The sequence below is a fragment of the Crocodylus siamensis genome, chromosome 15 (assembly GCF_052110815.1).
Source record: "Crocodylus siamensis isolate JL-2025a chromosome 15, ASM5211081v1, whole genome shotgun sequence".
In the NCBI taxonomy this organism is placed as follows: Eukaryota; Metazoa; Chordata; order Crocodylia; family Crocodylidae; genus Crocodylus; species Crocodylus siamensis.
The window spans coordinates 42,015,047-42,030,361 of record NC_143409.1 but is presented as its reverse complement, the minus strand read 5'-3'; positions in this window follow the sequence as shown (position 1 = coordinate 42,030,361).

Here is a 15,315-nt window from a genome sequence, read left to right as displayed (position 1 = left end):
ATGCAGTGAACACATGGGGTGTTTCAGTACTCTGAATCTTTCTTTACTGTGTAGGGTTCCCTGTGCATCTTTCTTTATTGCTACTCTACATCTGTCCTTACCGTATGGAGTACCCTCCCAGATCAGAGTCTGTATTCAGGGACCCTCCCCTCACCTGCTTTCATCAAACTATACATGCTGAAAAATCCTTTGGCTCCTTTTGCAACTATTCTGAATATCACTAATTTGAACCCATTGTCATAATGGACATGGCTAAGAGTACCCTTCACCACATTATGCTTTTCAGACCCTAACTTAGATAACACAACTGCTGTTTTCACAAAATTATCTCCAGAATTATCTGCCTTATCCCTGTTATAGACAATCACTGAGGGGCAGAAACAAAGAAAGAGGTGAAGATGCAAGCTAGGGTCTAGATCAGCTGTTCCTTTTGCAGTCTCCCCAGGCTCTGAGACCCACTCCCCTGGCAAGGAGCTGACAACCTTTAGTTCATACTCCCCTCTCCATGATTATGTTCATATTCCTCCTGCCCCCACCTCCAGCCTCCTGGGTGTGGACCATTTCACCTTTGCTGATATTCCAACAAAATTATTCAAGGCTGGGGATGCTACAAATCCGTCTTTCCCCATCTCATCCCACATGCAGGCAACCTGGCACTTAGCAAGGATGCAATTAGCCTTCTTTCCCTGTGTTCTAGGTAAACTCAGCCATGAAACTATAAAAATATGTACAGAGTTAACACAGAAATATTACAACAAACCCCACAGTCTGTTACAAACACGAGCACTGAAAATTGGAGCCCAGAATCAATACCTCTAGAGGAGGGGCTGGTGACAAAGACATCAAATGCTGCGAATTCTGTGCCCAGAAATAACCACTTTTGCTTTTGTGAGGTTCATATTATTACTCACTTAGTGAGAGGCAACAGTTTCTTCGGATGATACTTTTTAGTGGACCAACACTGTAATTGGGATAAAGTCAGACAAACTTTGGAACTCTTTGTCAGGTGTCAAAGACCTGGTGAAAAATGTCTTGCATTCAAAGGCTTGTCAAACTTTATCCCAACGGAGACACCTGACAAAGAATGTCTTGCATTCAAAAACTTGTCTAACTTTATCCAAACTATGTAGTTGATCCAATAATAACTATCATCCTAAGAAATTAACTGGGACTAGCAACCTGGATCAAAGTTAACAAGAAGTCCTTTTTTAAATACATACGGGGTAAAAAGGAGGTACCAAATAATGTGGGGCCTCTTCAGAACATGCTTGATAATCTGGTGGTAGCACCAGACAAAGTTAATCTCTTTAGCAGATTCTTTGCTTCCATTTTTCTGAGCAGGGACAGGGACATCCTGCCCGTTGGGATCCCGGACAGACCCAGGGGAGGCGCACCCAGGTCTAGGGTTGGGAAGGACCTAGTCAGGGAACTTCTGGAGGGACTGAACATGTTCAAATCAGCAAGTCCTGATCTCCACCCCAGAGTGCTTGGGGAATTGGCAGAGGTCAAGCACTCGTGGTGCTCTGGTGAGGAGCCAGAGGACTGGAAAAGGGCCAATGTGGTCCCCATTTTCAAAAAAGAGAGGGAAGGACCCAGGAAACTATAGGCCCGTTAGTCTTACCTTGGTCCTGGGAAAGCTCCTTGAGAAAATTTTCCAGGAGCATATCTGCGAGGGGCCAGCAGGGGAGATTATGCTTAGAGGCAATCAACATGGGTTCATTAGACACAGGTCCTGTCAGACCAACCTGGTGGCCTTCTATGACAAGGTCACAAAAAGATTGGACGGAGGCGTTGCGCTGGACATAGTCTTTTAGGACTTTAGGAAGGCCTTCGACACTGTCTGTCACCCCATCCTCATTAAAAAATTAGGCAACTGGTGTCACAAATTGGCTGGAGGGCCGCACCCAGAGAATGATGGTGGACGGGTCATTTTTCACCTGGATAGATGTGGGCCGCGGAGTCCCCAGGGCTCGGTCCCTGGCCCGCACTGTTCAATAACTTCATCGGCAACTAGGACAAAGGGGTGAAAAGCACCCTGGTCAAGTTCGCAGATGACACTAAGATGTGCAGGTGATGCACCTGGGGAGGAAGAACCAGCAGCATACCTACAGGGTGGGGAACTCCCTTCTCAACAGCGCAGAGGCAGAAAAGGATCTTGGAGTCATTATTGATGCCAAAATGAACATGGGCCGGCAGTGTGAGGACACGGTCAGGAAGGCCAACCACACCTTGTCATGCATCCACAGATGCATCTCGAGCAGGTCCAAGGAGGTGATCCTCCCCCTCTATGCGGCACTGGTCAGTTCTGGGCACTGCACTTCAGGAGGGATGTGGACAACCCTCTCCAAAGATCCTTTTCCGCCTCTGCACTGACAAGAAGGGAGTTCCCCAGCCTGTAGGTATGGTGCCGGTTGTTCCTCCCCAGGTGCAGCACCTTGCACTTGTTAGTGTTGAATCCCTTCCTGTTCTCATCCACCCACCCCTGTAACCTGTCTAGGTCTGATTGCAACCTATTCCTCCTTTCTAGTGTGCCCACATCCCCCCACATCTTAGTGTCATCAGCAAATTTGAACAAGGTGCTTTTTACCCTCTTGTCCAAATCACCGATGAAGACGTTGAACAGTGCAGGCCCAAGGACCGAGCCCTGGGGGACCCCACTGCCCACGTCCTTCCAGGTTGAAAATGACCCATCCACCACCACTCTCTGGGTGGATTTGGTGACCTGGTTGTAGAAGGCCACCAGGTTGGTCTGACAGGACCTGCCGGTAATGAACCCGTGTTGGTTGCCCCTAAGCATGACCTCCCCTGCTGGCCCCTCATGGACCCGCGCCAGGATAATTTTCTCAAAAAGCTTGCCCAGGATTGAAGTAAGATTAATGGGCCTATAGTTTCCCGAGTCCTCCTTCCTCCCCTTTTTGAAGATGGGAACCACGTTGGCCCTCTTCCAGTCCTCTGGCACCACACCAGAGCAGCACAAGTGCTCGTACAGCCATGCCAGGGGTCCCACAATGACCTTGGCCAATTCCCTCAGTACTCTGAAGTGGAGATCGTCTGGACCAGCCAATTTGAATACATCCAGTCCCTCCAGCAGTTCCCTGACTAGATCCTCCTGACCCTTGGCCTGGGTGCGCCTTCCCTGGGGCCTGAAGGGGGCTCGGTGGGGGGGCTGATCCGGTGTCTGTTCAGGAAAATGGAGGCAAAGAAATCGTTAAACAGGTTAGCTTTGTCGTCTGGTGTGACGACCACATTTCTTCGTGTGTCTTGCAGGGGCCCCATGTTACCCGGTACCTTCTTTTTGCCCCCTATGTATTTAAAAAAGGACTTCCTGTTGTCCTTGATCCAGTAAGCTAGTCCCAGTCCCATCTCCGCTTTGGCCTTTCCGACTGCCCCCCTGCAGCCCCGAGCAACCGCAGTATAGTCCTCCCTGGTGATGGCCCCACCCTGCCATTGGGTGTGCGCCTCCCTTTTAGGCAGGAGACATTCCCAGATGCTTTTGGTGAGCCATGGGGGCTTTTGCACCCTCCTGCCCTCTTTGATCCATGTTGGGATTACCTCCCTTTGGTCTTGGAGGATCATCTCCTTAGGGAGCGACCACTCTTCTTGAACACCTGGCTCCCCCCCTCCAGGACCTCAGTGCTTCCCCGACTATTCTCCTTAGCTCATTGAAGTCCACCCTCCTGAAATCTAGGATTGCTGCCTTGCTGCAGGCCTTTGCCACCTTGCGCTGGATGGTGAATTCCAGCAGGTGATGATCTCTGTCACCCAGGTGGTCAAGCACCTGCAGCCCCCTCACCAGGTCGCCTCCTGTGGCCAGCACTAGGTCCAACAAGGCGTCTGCCCTGGTGGGGCTGTGCACCTCCTGGGTTAGATGGAGGTCCTGCATTTGGGCTAGGATCCTACTTGAGTGGTCATACCTGGCTGACTGCTCTTCCCAGCAGATGTCTGGAAAGTTCAGGTCACCCATGATGACCACATCCTTTGACCTAAGTACCTCCGTGAGCTGACTTAAGCATTCCTGGTCTAGCTCTTCCCCGTGGTTGGGAGGTCTGTAGCAGACCCCACCGTTCAGTCTCTTTCCCCTCAACTGCCCTGTATCCTAACCCAGAGCACTTCCATGCGCCCCTCCTCTGGCTCTGTGCTACCTGCTGAGGATGTGTATTCCTCCTTAATGTAGAGCGCCACCCCCCGGCCTTTCCTCCCTGTCCTGTCCTTCCTGTACAGCCTATAGCCCTCGATATTCACTGCCCAGTCGTGCATTGCATCCCACCACGTTTCAGTGAGCCCCACTATATCTGGGTTGGTGTCAGCTAGCAGGAGGGTAAGTTCGAGTGTTTGTGTAGAGGCATTTGAGGCCTCCTGTGGATGTGTGCACTGGCCCCCTAATCACAGCTTTCCCCTGGCCCCTGTTGCTTACCTGTGTATTTGTTCCACTTGTCGGTCTAGGCTGGGCTGTACTAGTGGGAGCTGCTTGTTCTGGCAGTCCAAGGCTTCCTCCTCCCTCATCTTCCCCTTCCCCCGATGAGCCTAGTTTAAAGCCTGCCGGAGGAGGTCCGCCAACCTAGAAGAGAACACACGCTTACCTTTAGGGGAAAGGTGGAGTCCGTCCCATCCCAGCATGTCTCTTGTTGTGATGTGCGGGTCGTTGTCGAGGAAGCCAAAGCCTGCCTCAAGACACCATTCCCGAAGCCGCCAGTTGGTCTCCGCGATGCACATCGCATGCCGTCTTCCGCGTCTGCTCACTGGTAGGACAGAAGAGAAAACCATCTGTGCGCCTATCTCCTTCAGCACACCCCCCAGAGCATGGTAGTCCGCCATCAGGTGATCAGGGCTTCTCCTGGCCGCATCATTAGTAGCCACATGGACTAGGACCATGGGGTAGTAATCGGTGGGCTGGATCATGGCCTGGATCATCCCCGTCATGTCATGAATCTTTGCTCCGGATAGGTAGTAGACCTCATGTGTCGAGGGGTCCTGGCGACAGATGGGGCCCTTCTGTACCTCTCAGGATGGAGTCGCCTATGACAATCACTCAATGCTTTCTCCTCTGGGACTGCTTAACTCTTTCTGCCCGTTCAGAGCATGGGGAGTGTGGAGTTGCCTCCTCTCTCTCCTTCTCCTCCAGTGTTGCCAGGGCCTCGTACCTGTTCTCCAGCTGGACTGGAGGAACTGGTACTGCCCTGTTACGAGCAGTCCTGGTTCTGGAGGCGACTGTCTGCCACTCTGCAGTGGAGGGCACTTCCCGAGGTGCTTCTCCCTTGGGTGTGTTGCCCTGCAGGGAAAGGAAATAGCCATCAATTTCTTCCTCTGCCTCCCTGATCCCCCTCAGCCTGCTAACCTCCTCCTGGAGCTCCCTCACCTGCACAGGCACCTGCAGGACAGGTGTGGGGGTCCCCAATCACTGCCCCCCCAGGCCTTGCTGGGCAGCTCCTGCAGGTCAGGGGGTGGGAGGATGCCAGCCATCTACGTTCTGTTTCCAAAACTGAGTTGGATACTTAGGGTTGGCACGTCAAATGGTATTTGGGGCTCTCAACAGCCCTGAGGAGCTGAGTGTTTGCATCCGAGTCTTTGGCCAAGTTTCACTGAAAGTCTTTAGGAATGAGGTTCTTTCATTCTTGCAAACAGAGCGTATGCTCCTAAATCACACAAGTGCTTTTGAAATGTTTAACTCAGAACTTCCCATCTTGGGCCTAGCTCTCTCTGAAACCTACCTACACAAGCACTTGGCTGACATTAAACAGCTGTTGTATGGGAAGACCATTTTTCTGAGCTGTTTTTCTTGCTGACAATGGGCAAGTACACAGAGGAAACGTAGCCTGTCAGGTAGGGTGCAATAATTGGGCGTTTATGTAAAGCCACCTGTACTTCCTGCGAGGCCAGGGGTTCATGCAGCCTCATTGGTGAAATGCTCATTCAATGACTACCGATTGCTGAAGCAGAAGCCACAATTGGCAGGACTTGGCAGGAGGATTCTGGCCTTGTAGGAGACCCAAGACCCCACCAAGAACCATTCAGTACTACCACCACCCGACTGGCCACCGGCAGCCCCCCTCTTCAACAGCAATGCTCTGCATTTGTCAGCTGCATAGAGCTGGGCAAACAGTACCTATGTCTGCCTCCCCAAAGCCCTGGAAGCTAGACAGACACCATGTCTGAGTGGACCAAGCATTATACTCGGAGGCCAGAGGAAATTTGCCTGGTGGGTGACCTCAGACAAGTTATTTCACCGCTCCATGCTTAGGCTAACCATGTGGGAAATCTGGAAATCTAGGACACCACCTGGGAAATCCAGGACACTGACCCCCACCGCTGTGGCTCTCTCACAAATTGGTGGGGGCAGGGTTACATGCCGGGCAAGCAGCACCGCTCCAGCTCCCAGCCAGACTGCGCCCCCGCGTTTCCAGGACACCCATTATAGCTCTCAACAGAGAGCCGGGACCAGCCTCTGAAATCCAGGACTTCCCCAGCTAAACCGGGACACATGGTCACCCTATCCATACTGCAGTTCCTCCCGTGTGTAAAAGAGTGACATTTTTGCTTCCTGCTTTGAGAACTGCAGATGGAGGGTTGTAGATAAGAACTTGGTACGATTATCATCACACCAAATGTGCAGGTGGGAGAAGCGAGGCACAAGGAGGCAAACCAAGCCAACAACAGCCCTTGCTGTGTTACCAAGCCCACATCAGAACCTGGATTAGACCCCAAGGGTTCCTGGTTGTGGCTAGTATCCACCACCCTTCTTCCCTTTCTTGATAGGAACTGCAAGGAGTGGTTTGCTGTAGGCTGACTACACCATAAACTCTGGGATCCTTCTGTAAGAAGTGTTGGCTGTGGCCATCTTATCAAGGCATCATGGTCGTGTCCAACTTGCATCCTGCTCTACAGCTGTGGCACATCAGTGGATGCAGTGGGCTCTGACTGGCCTCCACTAATAGCGGTGACCCAACTCCTGCTCAGCACATATGAGGACTCGGTGTGTTCTCTCCGATTCTCATTTCCAGTTCTCCAGAGCACTAGCAGGCAGCCTGAGCTCCTCTGCCCCCCCCCCCCACCGCCGACTCAATTCTGAAAGCACCAGGTCTGGAGTCGCATCCAACAACAGCTTTGGGGCCAGCATGACAGTGTCCTTCAACATGAAAGTGAAGAAAGAAGTCAGGCAGGTTGTGACTTTAGCTTTCCACAAAGTTCCTTTATTTGGCCAGGAGGTGTCTCTCTTGAACAAGAGGTCACAGGCAGTATTGCAAGACTCAGTAAAGAATATCTTACATTCAAAAGCCATCTAATTTTATCCAAACTACATAGTTGGGCCAATAAAGACATCACCCTAAGAAATCCAATCCCCTGAAAGCATTTTTCTTTGGAGTTGCATTTTGCATTATCTCCAGGGATCTAGGTTATGGGCTTCTACATGGAGCCATAAGCCTAGGCATGTCTAGTGTGCTTCACAGGCTCCCCTGACACCTGTCCCATCTGCAACCAAAGGGAGCCCGTCCTTTGTTTGTCCACATCCCTGAGCAGAGTATCACTGGGCAGCATCCACTGGTCCGTTAGCCAACTCAAGGGCCACTGGGCACTACCCAGATTTCTCTTCTCAATGTCCTTGACATCCTAGTTATCAGCCTTTGACCTGCACTCCCATTCCTGTTTTCTCATAAATTGTTCTACAGAACTTGTTGTTTGGCCTCCCTCCAGCCATTGAGGGGGATCTTAATTAGGGCTGTATCTCCAGGAACAGGGAAGTGACTGCTCACAAAGACATGAGTCTGCAGACGCTGCCACACTCAGAGTTGTTCACCATCATATGTGGTGACCACCCTTGAAACCTCCCAGGTGACTTTTCTGCAATTTTCTTGCAATTTCCCAGTTGATCTAATAAAAGGTATCATTCTGGAACCAAGCGTTCTAGTTTTTAGTATGTTTTCTACCTGTGTGCTTTCTCCTTCAGCCCCACACCTCTGTGGCTGCAGTGGATGGAGGCTGATGACCACTTAGCTGAGATTTTTGGATCCTCTGAACTCCTTTGCTGGCTTTTGACTTGCTCTCCAAGGAGGATATTCCAGTCCAGGTAAGTCTTAGCGTACCAAGGCTAGAGAGCATCTGCCACTCTGCCCCCTGTTAGATGTCATGAAACAACTAATTGAGCGTTTCACTTTATCTAGTTCACTCAGCACTTAACATAGGGCCCTATAGAAGTACATAAAAACATAAGAATTACCATTTACTGAGTCAGACCATAGGTCCATCTTGCCAAGTAGCCTCTGTCACCCAGTGGCAGAGAGTGGATGCTGAAAGGGAGAGTGAACTGGGTATGACCAGGATTTTTTCCCACTGCTCCTCTCTCACTTGCAGCCTCCAGCATTTCAGGTCTGCAAGTTCTGATTCAGAGGCTGTGCGCCCGACTCCTGTGTTCAATCGCTACTAATGCTCCTTTCCTCCAATAATCTGTCCAATCCCGTTTTGAATCTAGCTAAGCCCACGCAGCTCAGAGCTTGAACACTACTGACAGCTACTACTAGCTCTCCTTCCTCTCAGATGGTAGGGCCCTCAGGAGCAGATTCTGTACTTGAGCTATTCCTCACCCCTGCACCCAGCTGTTGGGGTCTAGATGAGTGAGCACAAACTCAGCCTTGGTAGGGATCAGCTGCATCAAGTTGCCTGGGCCAAAACTGCTGCCTTCTCGAGGCTTATAGTGTTTCTTGGTGATCACTGACCCACAGCCCCTTAAGCAACAAATAGACCTGTGACACACAGGGCCACAGAGCAGATGCTGAGGTGGCAGGGGAGAGGGGAGAGGGCCTGGATCTGACCAGTGTTTTTTCCTCTCTACCCCTCTCACTTACAGCCTCTAGCATTTAAGGTCTAAAAAGTACTAATTCAGAGGCTTTGCCCCTAACTCCCATGCTCACTAGCTATGGGTGCCTTTCCTCCAAGAAAAAGTGTCCAATCCCTTTGTGAATCTGGCAAAACTGTCAGCTTCCACCACATCCGGTAGCAACTTTAAATGACATGCTGTGTGAAAAAGGACTTCCTTCTGTTTGTTTTAAGCCTGCTACCTACTGATTTCATGCTGCGACTCCTAGCTCTTGTATTGGGAGAGAGAGTCAATAATAAATCCCTATTGACTTTCCGTCTGCTATTTAGTTTTTTGGCAAACCCATCTCATGTCCTCCCTCAAGCAGCTCTTTTCTAATGTCTTGCACAGCACAGACATGTTTAGGATGTACCCAGTGCCAGCAGTGTCTGCACATGGAGAGATACCACTCCATGTGGCCATGCACAGTGCTCAGTCACTGGGCTGGCTTCTTTCAATGTTATTTTTCTGGTCTAAAAGTTTGACCCAAGCTCCTCGTGAAGCTTGTGGTTCAAATTCAGATTTCGGAAAAATGGGACTCACTTCATGGCCTTGTCCCTCCTCTTCCAGGGGTGGGGGCGTGATTTTGGTATCTCTCTCTCCCCTGCTCAAACCCAGTCATTTACATATCACTGATGCTGGATTGCATCATTTACTACCAGTATGACAGCACCGCGGAGTGCTTATCCTCACTGAGCCCCGACCAAGGGCAGGCCATCTCCTGCAGAAGCAATAATCTGTTTGAGAAGCGGCATGATACAGTGAGTCACTCCACTAGCCAGCAGGGATCACAGCTGTTCAAGGTCCCAAAGCAGCTTGTATGCAGGAGAAGTCATATGCTGGATTTTCAGCGGAGGGTAGAGATGGGTTTGTCCATATCAACCACAGAGCCATCTGCTCACTATGATTACTATTTTAATTACCCATTTTCATTTAAAACCCTGCTTCACACTGAAATTAACTGGATGTGGACCGCCCCAGGGGAGGGTCTCTAATGGGCCAGTTTCTTCCCGAAGTCGCAGAGGTGTAACACCCGGGAACGTGCGGCTATACTGAATTACTCTGATCTGACTAGGAACAGAGCACAGGCCATGGTCACTTGCTTAGTAGGAAGGATGGTCTGTGGTTGGGCTGGGCTGGGCTGGGATGTGAGAGGCATTCCCGACTCTGCTACAGCCTGCCCACGTGACCCTGGGCGAGTCTCACAGTTCCCTGGCTGCATAAGGAGGATATGATCCTACCTTATGTCTTGGGGATTTAGACTGTGCCTTATGTGGCTCAAGTATCCTCACTCATTATGTGCATGTACAGCCCCTAGCTCAGTGAAGCCTCAATCTACACTGGAGCCTGTTGGTGCTGCCTTAAGACAAAAAATAATAATCTCAAAAAAGAAGTGGAGGAGCGGAAGGAAATACCCGAAGACTGCTTCCGCCACCCAGAATATCTCTGTGACAAGGGGACACTGCATCACCTCAGGATATATTGCAAATGCAAAGTATGAGGCAGGGGAAGCAGAGTGCCTCTGCAGGACCATAACTGTAATCTGAGCCTCAACAAGGGACTTCATCAAAGGTACCTACTCCTTCTTTGACTGAGACAGGCTCTACCTGTTGGGTGCTTGCTAATCTCAGCTGGACCCCAGTAAAGTGAAACTCTGACATGTAGGGAGTTTCCAGCATGTCGCTGAGATAGGCTGGTACTGTGGGCACAAGGAGGGTGGCCAGAAGTATAATAATATAATTAGAGGATATGGGGTGCTTTCTCTTTGTGTTTTTTTATCATTGAAAATGTTGTAGGGGGAAGAAAGGGCTGAGATGGGAGTGTGTACACAACCCTGAGGAGCATTGGCATAGTGGTGTGTGGGGATGCAGGGCTGGGCCAGCAGTGAGGAAAAAGGGGGCTAAAGATTGGGTTTGAGGGATGCTGGCAGGGCTGGGAGCGTGGGCTTGAGTGGAAAACCAGAAGGGGTGGGTGGTAAGGGCTGGAGTGCAGCAGCAGAACTGTGAAGGGCGAGGCGGGGCTAGGACAGCAGACTAGATCGGGCCTGTACCCTCCAGTGGCCAAAAGGAGCTGGGTAGGGACTTACCAGGGCTCAACAGTGGGGATAAGTGAAACCACAGATGAGTGCATAAAATAACAAATGCTCTAAGAAAAATGGGGAAATGACACCCAGCTGCAGTGAGGTAGGCTGTAACATCACACCCTGGCCAACCCTTGCAGATGCAGAGTCCCCTCTTTGGAGCAGTCGGTCACTGCCCATAACCCAGGTCACAGGACCAGCCAACCACTTCTGCTTCTGCCCAGTGGCTGGAGAACAGAGATGAGGGTGGCCTGACTGTACAGCCCCTGATACTCAGGGAAGAGCCTGATTGCAACAAAAGGGAAGCCCCAAACATAGTGAAGCCTGCCACAGCTCATGCATCACGCAAGACCCTGTGGCAACTCCAAGACTTCAAGAATTAGGCTCAGAATCAGGAAAGGAAGGGAAAAGATGGCAGACATGTATTAGAGCATATATTAAACATGTATTAGAGCCCAAGATAAACAACTAGCACGCCCAGCCTAGCCTTCCTAGGGCTGATTAAAATGAATATTGAGCTGAAACCATGAGCTGTTGAGATCGGCAGATAGGCCCGTCAGAGATTAATTATTTGTCCCCCTATCGATTTCACTTCTCCATTTCCCGTCTTTGTGGGCACTGAAATCTCAGCAGAGACGAGGACAGATTTAATGACATATCACAGCCTCCTAATAACCTCAAGGAGTTAATGCGAAGGCAGTTGGCTCATGGGGAGGAAATCATCACCACAAGAAACAAAGGAATCCACCGCCCCATCCCCTAGGATCCGTGGCTGCCTCTGAAGATAAGCACATTCAGAAGGAGAGCATTGTAAAGAGGTGTTCTCATAATCCAAGCTGGGAGTCATGCATAACATGACAGATTTTAATCTACCACCAGCTCTTGAGGAGGATATCTGTGGGTGGGAGGGAGGGGGTGACACCAGCCTAAGGTCAGAAACATTTTACCAGTTGGGCTTCATTTGGTCCCACAAGCTGGTTGGAGTAGTAGTGAGCCGATCAGGGATCCAGGGTTCAAAGGGAAACTCCAGGCAAAGATGGCAGGGAAAACTGGAATCACATGCCCTACAGACAAGAGCGTGCGTCACCAAGACAAATACAGGTAGCACAGAACAAAGGAGCTGCTGTCCTGTGTGGCTGGGATAGAGGAGGTCACTTCCCAGCCCTCGTTCTCAGTGCAGATCATCTCACTGGCACTTTGGAGTCACCTCTGATACCAGTGAGCCCAACCCTGCCCCTCTTGGTGCCAACTGGTTCATTTCTGCCCCCTTCTGGGCCTGCCACACCCTTAGTGATGTGCCAGATGGGGACAACCTGCTCCTCCCAAGGGCAACAGCTCCAGCTGACCCCAAACTGGAGCTCTGCGCTCAGCCCTGCCTCTGCTCATGCCAGCTGGTCTCCCTCTGCTCCTGGTGGGGCTCCACTCTGGCTCTGATGAAGCCATTGGTCTTAACTTTGGCCTTGCTAAAGTCACTAAGTCCAGCCATGCTCCTACAAGGGCTTTCAGGCCCAATGCAGGTCCTAGAAATATTATCAGCATTAACTCTGCTGTGGCCCATGTCATTCAATGCACGTGCATTAGAGTTAGCGCCACTAGGCCCATGAGTAAGGACAGCAGGATCTAGGCCCAGGAGCACTGCCACCAGACACCAGCATGACTGCTGGGGCTGGTGTGAAGATGAGTCAGGAATACCTGCCCACGTGAGTGCAGCGTCTCCTCCCTACCACATCCTCCATCCTGTACTATGGACACACTCTAGGCAGAAGCTGGGTAACACAGTGTGGGGGTGACACAGGCACACATGGAAAGATCTTGCCAACCAAAAAGCAAACACACAGAATCTAACCACAGTACCTGATAACAGGCTATTGTGCCAATAAAACCACACGGCTGGACTCCTTCTGAGGGACTGGAAAGATCTCCATCACACCACCATCAGAGCACCTCACCGTCTCTACTGCATAACACTCCCATGAGGCTGAGCAGTGCTGCTCCCTTCTACAAATGGGAAACTAGGCACAGAGACACTTTGGCTTCCAGAACTATGCAGGAAACCCAAGGAGGAGCTGAGCATTAAACACAGATTTCAAGTGCCAGGCTAATGCCCTAACTGCCCTCACTTCTCTTTCATCTTACATATACAGTGGTATGGGGAGGCACCTGTGTCACCCCAATCCACTTCCAATCAATTTGCCATTGTAATAGAACCCAACAAGTCTCCTGTGCCTCTGATGTCCACAGAGTGCTTGAAACAATGGAGAGATGAGCCTTGAAGGTGCTAGTGCATTATGGGTAACAATCGGGTAGATCCGCTGTAATGGCTTAGGCTGAGCTTTCCAAACTTCTTAGTGAAAACCAGTGGGAGTTTAACATGTAAATCCTTCCCCCACCTGCTTCGTAGCCCAGTCTTAGAGGTTGTACATAATACATGCAGATAGGTAACACTTTCAAAAGTGCCTGTATCCCATTGACTTGGGCTCCTAAACCACCTGGGCATCATTTAAACTGTTCCCTGAGGGTCTTAAAAGAACCATGGGTGGTTTTATAATGAAAGGATGCATACCATGACTCTAATAATGATGCTTCCCCCTCTGCAGCCAGGCAGACCTCAGGACTGCCGGCTAGGATTCACACTGTTCACAGCCTTTTGCTAGGGTTGCCCTCTCTGTGCGAGTTTTCTGGTTCTGGGTCTTCCCTATGTCACAGTTAGGCAGGGGTTTGCTGCAAATGATTCTCCAAAGTCTCTGAATCCAGACCAGGCATAACTAGAGCTGAGGACTAGAAGAGTTTTCATGAAGATCCAGTACCATGATGGGCCACATTTGTGGGCCACTGTGGACGGTTGGGGGGCACTCTCTCACCTATACGCTTCCTGAAACCCAATGGACCTAGACAGCAAAGAACTTACCTAGACACAAGGCAATCCTTAAGCACTGTAGAAAGGGGATAGCAGTGCCCATGCAACCCCAGGCAATCCTGGGGCAAAAGGGGTCTGGAATGAGTATCCCTCATCGCCCAGATGTTTCCCAAGCCTTGGGTGGCTCTTGCTTCCTGTGAATATTCTCCCGTATCTGCTGTTCATAGTCACATCTGAGCTACTAAACTGGAATATTCATGAATAGCAGAATTGTGTTTCCTACCCATAATACTCGCATATAAGGGGAAGGGTTAAGGTTACACATAAAAAAAGGAGGCTGCCAGGTTTCTAAATGCTTAACTAGGCAATCTTAATATTGCAAGCATGTTTGCAACAAATAATTTCTAAGAGATGTAAATAAAGAGCCAGAGCTGTGCCAGCTGCCGGCACTTTCAGACACAAAGATGACAAGGAATTAGGGGCCAAATCTTCCACTGGAGTAAACTGGCACAGTTCCTTCTTAAGTCCACAGAGTGACATCAGTTTCGAGCAACTGAGTGCCTAGCACTATTTTTTTCTCTCCGAGCAATTTCAGTGAAATATGTGCACAAATTCGAAATGATATTAGAAATAACAGAAGGAGTTGCCCTGGCTCTTCAGAGCAATAAATAGCTTTGTTGAATTAAGCTAATCTCATGAAATGACATATAATATGCTCCTTGGCTGATTGGCTGTTATTAATAATGCATTGCTTAATTTAAACCATTCATAAAATGCCTCCGTGCTTGCCCGGAGCAAAGCACTACAGGAATCTCAGCAAAGAAACAGAACGCTCAGCTCCTCTGTATTTATGAAAATGGACTTTTTTTTCCAAAAAATAATTAGAACCAAGGGCTGGATTTTGTGCTAATATACACCTTGTGACTTCAATAGGATTGGGTGGGGAAGGGTGTAAAATAGCCCTGAAGTTGGCCCATGGAAGCCCATAAATGTTTAACTGGATTATGTTTCTAATTAAAATCCAGCTAATGCCCAAATGGAATTCACTACCAAATGCAGTCCTGAGGAAGGGGGATTTCTGCTGCAGGATATTTGGGGAAGCTGAGGGGGATTAGGGAGATGGCAGAACTGTGGGATGTCTTGACTTTCTGGAGGAAGGAAGGAAAGAAATCCTCTTTCTTTTGGCATGTCAGGACCTGCAATCAGGGTGCGGGATTCAGTGCATCTCGCTGCGCAGAGAGGAAGATCACCCTAAATGCCCACTCTGCATGTGGTCAAGGATTGCATGCTGGTAGCCATAGGGGTCTAAGTGCTTCTGTGCTCTACAGTCCAGGAGACTCAGGACTGTGGGCTTGGCCTGTTTCTTTGTAATGCCCGATGAAGTCTCCCACCCTGTCCTGGTAGAAGCTGCAGCCCATCCCTGTTCATCACCCCTTGAGTTCGGTGGAGAAGAGTCCTCCACAGAAGGATCAGTTTTAGGGGTTATGGACCAGCTGTTACAAATTAGTACTGTTTCATGGACTGCAGTGG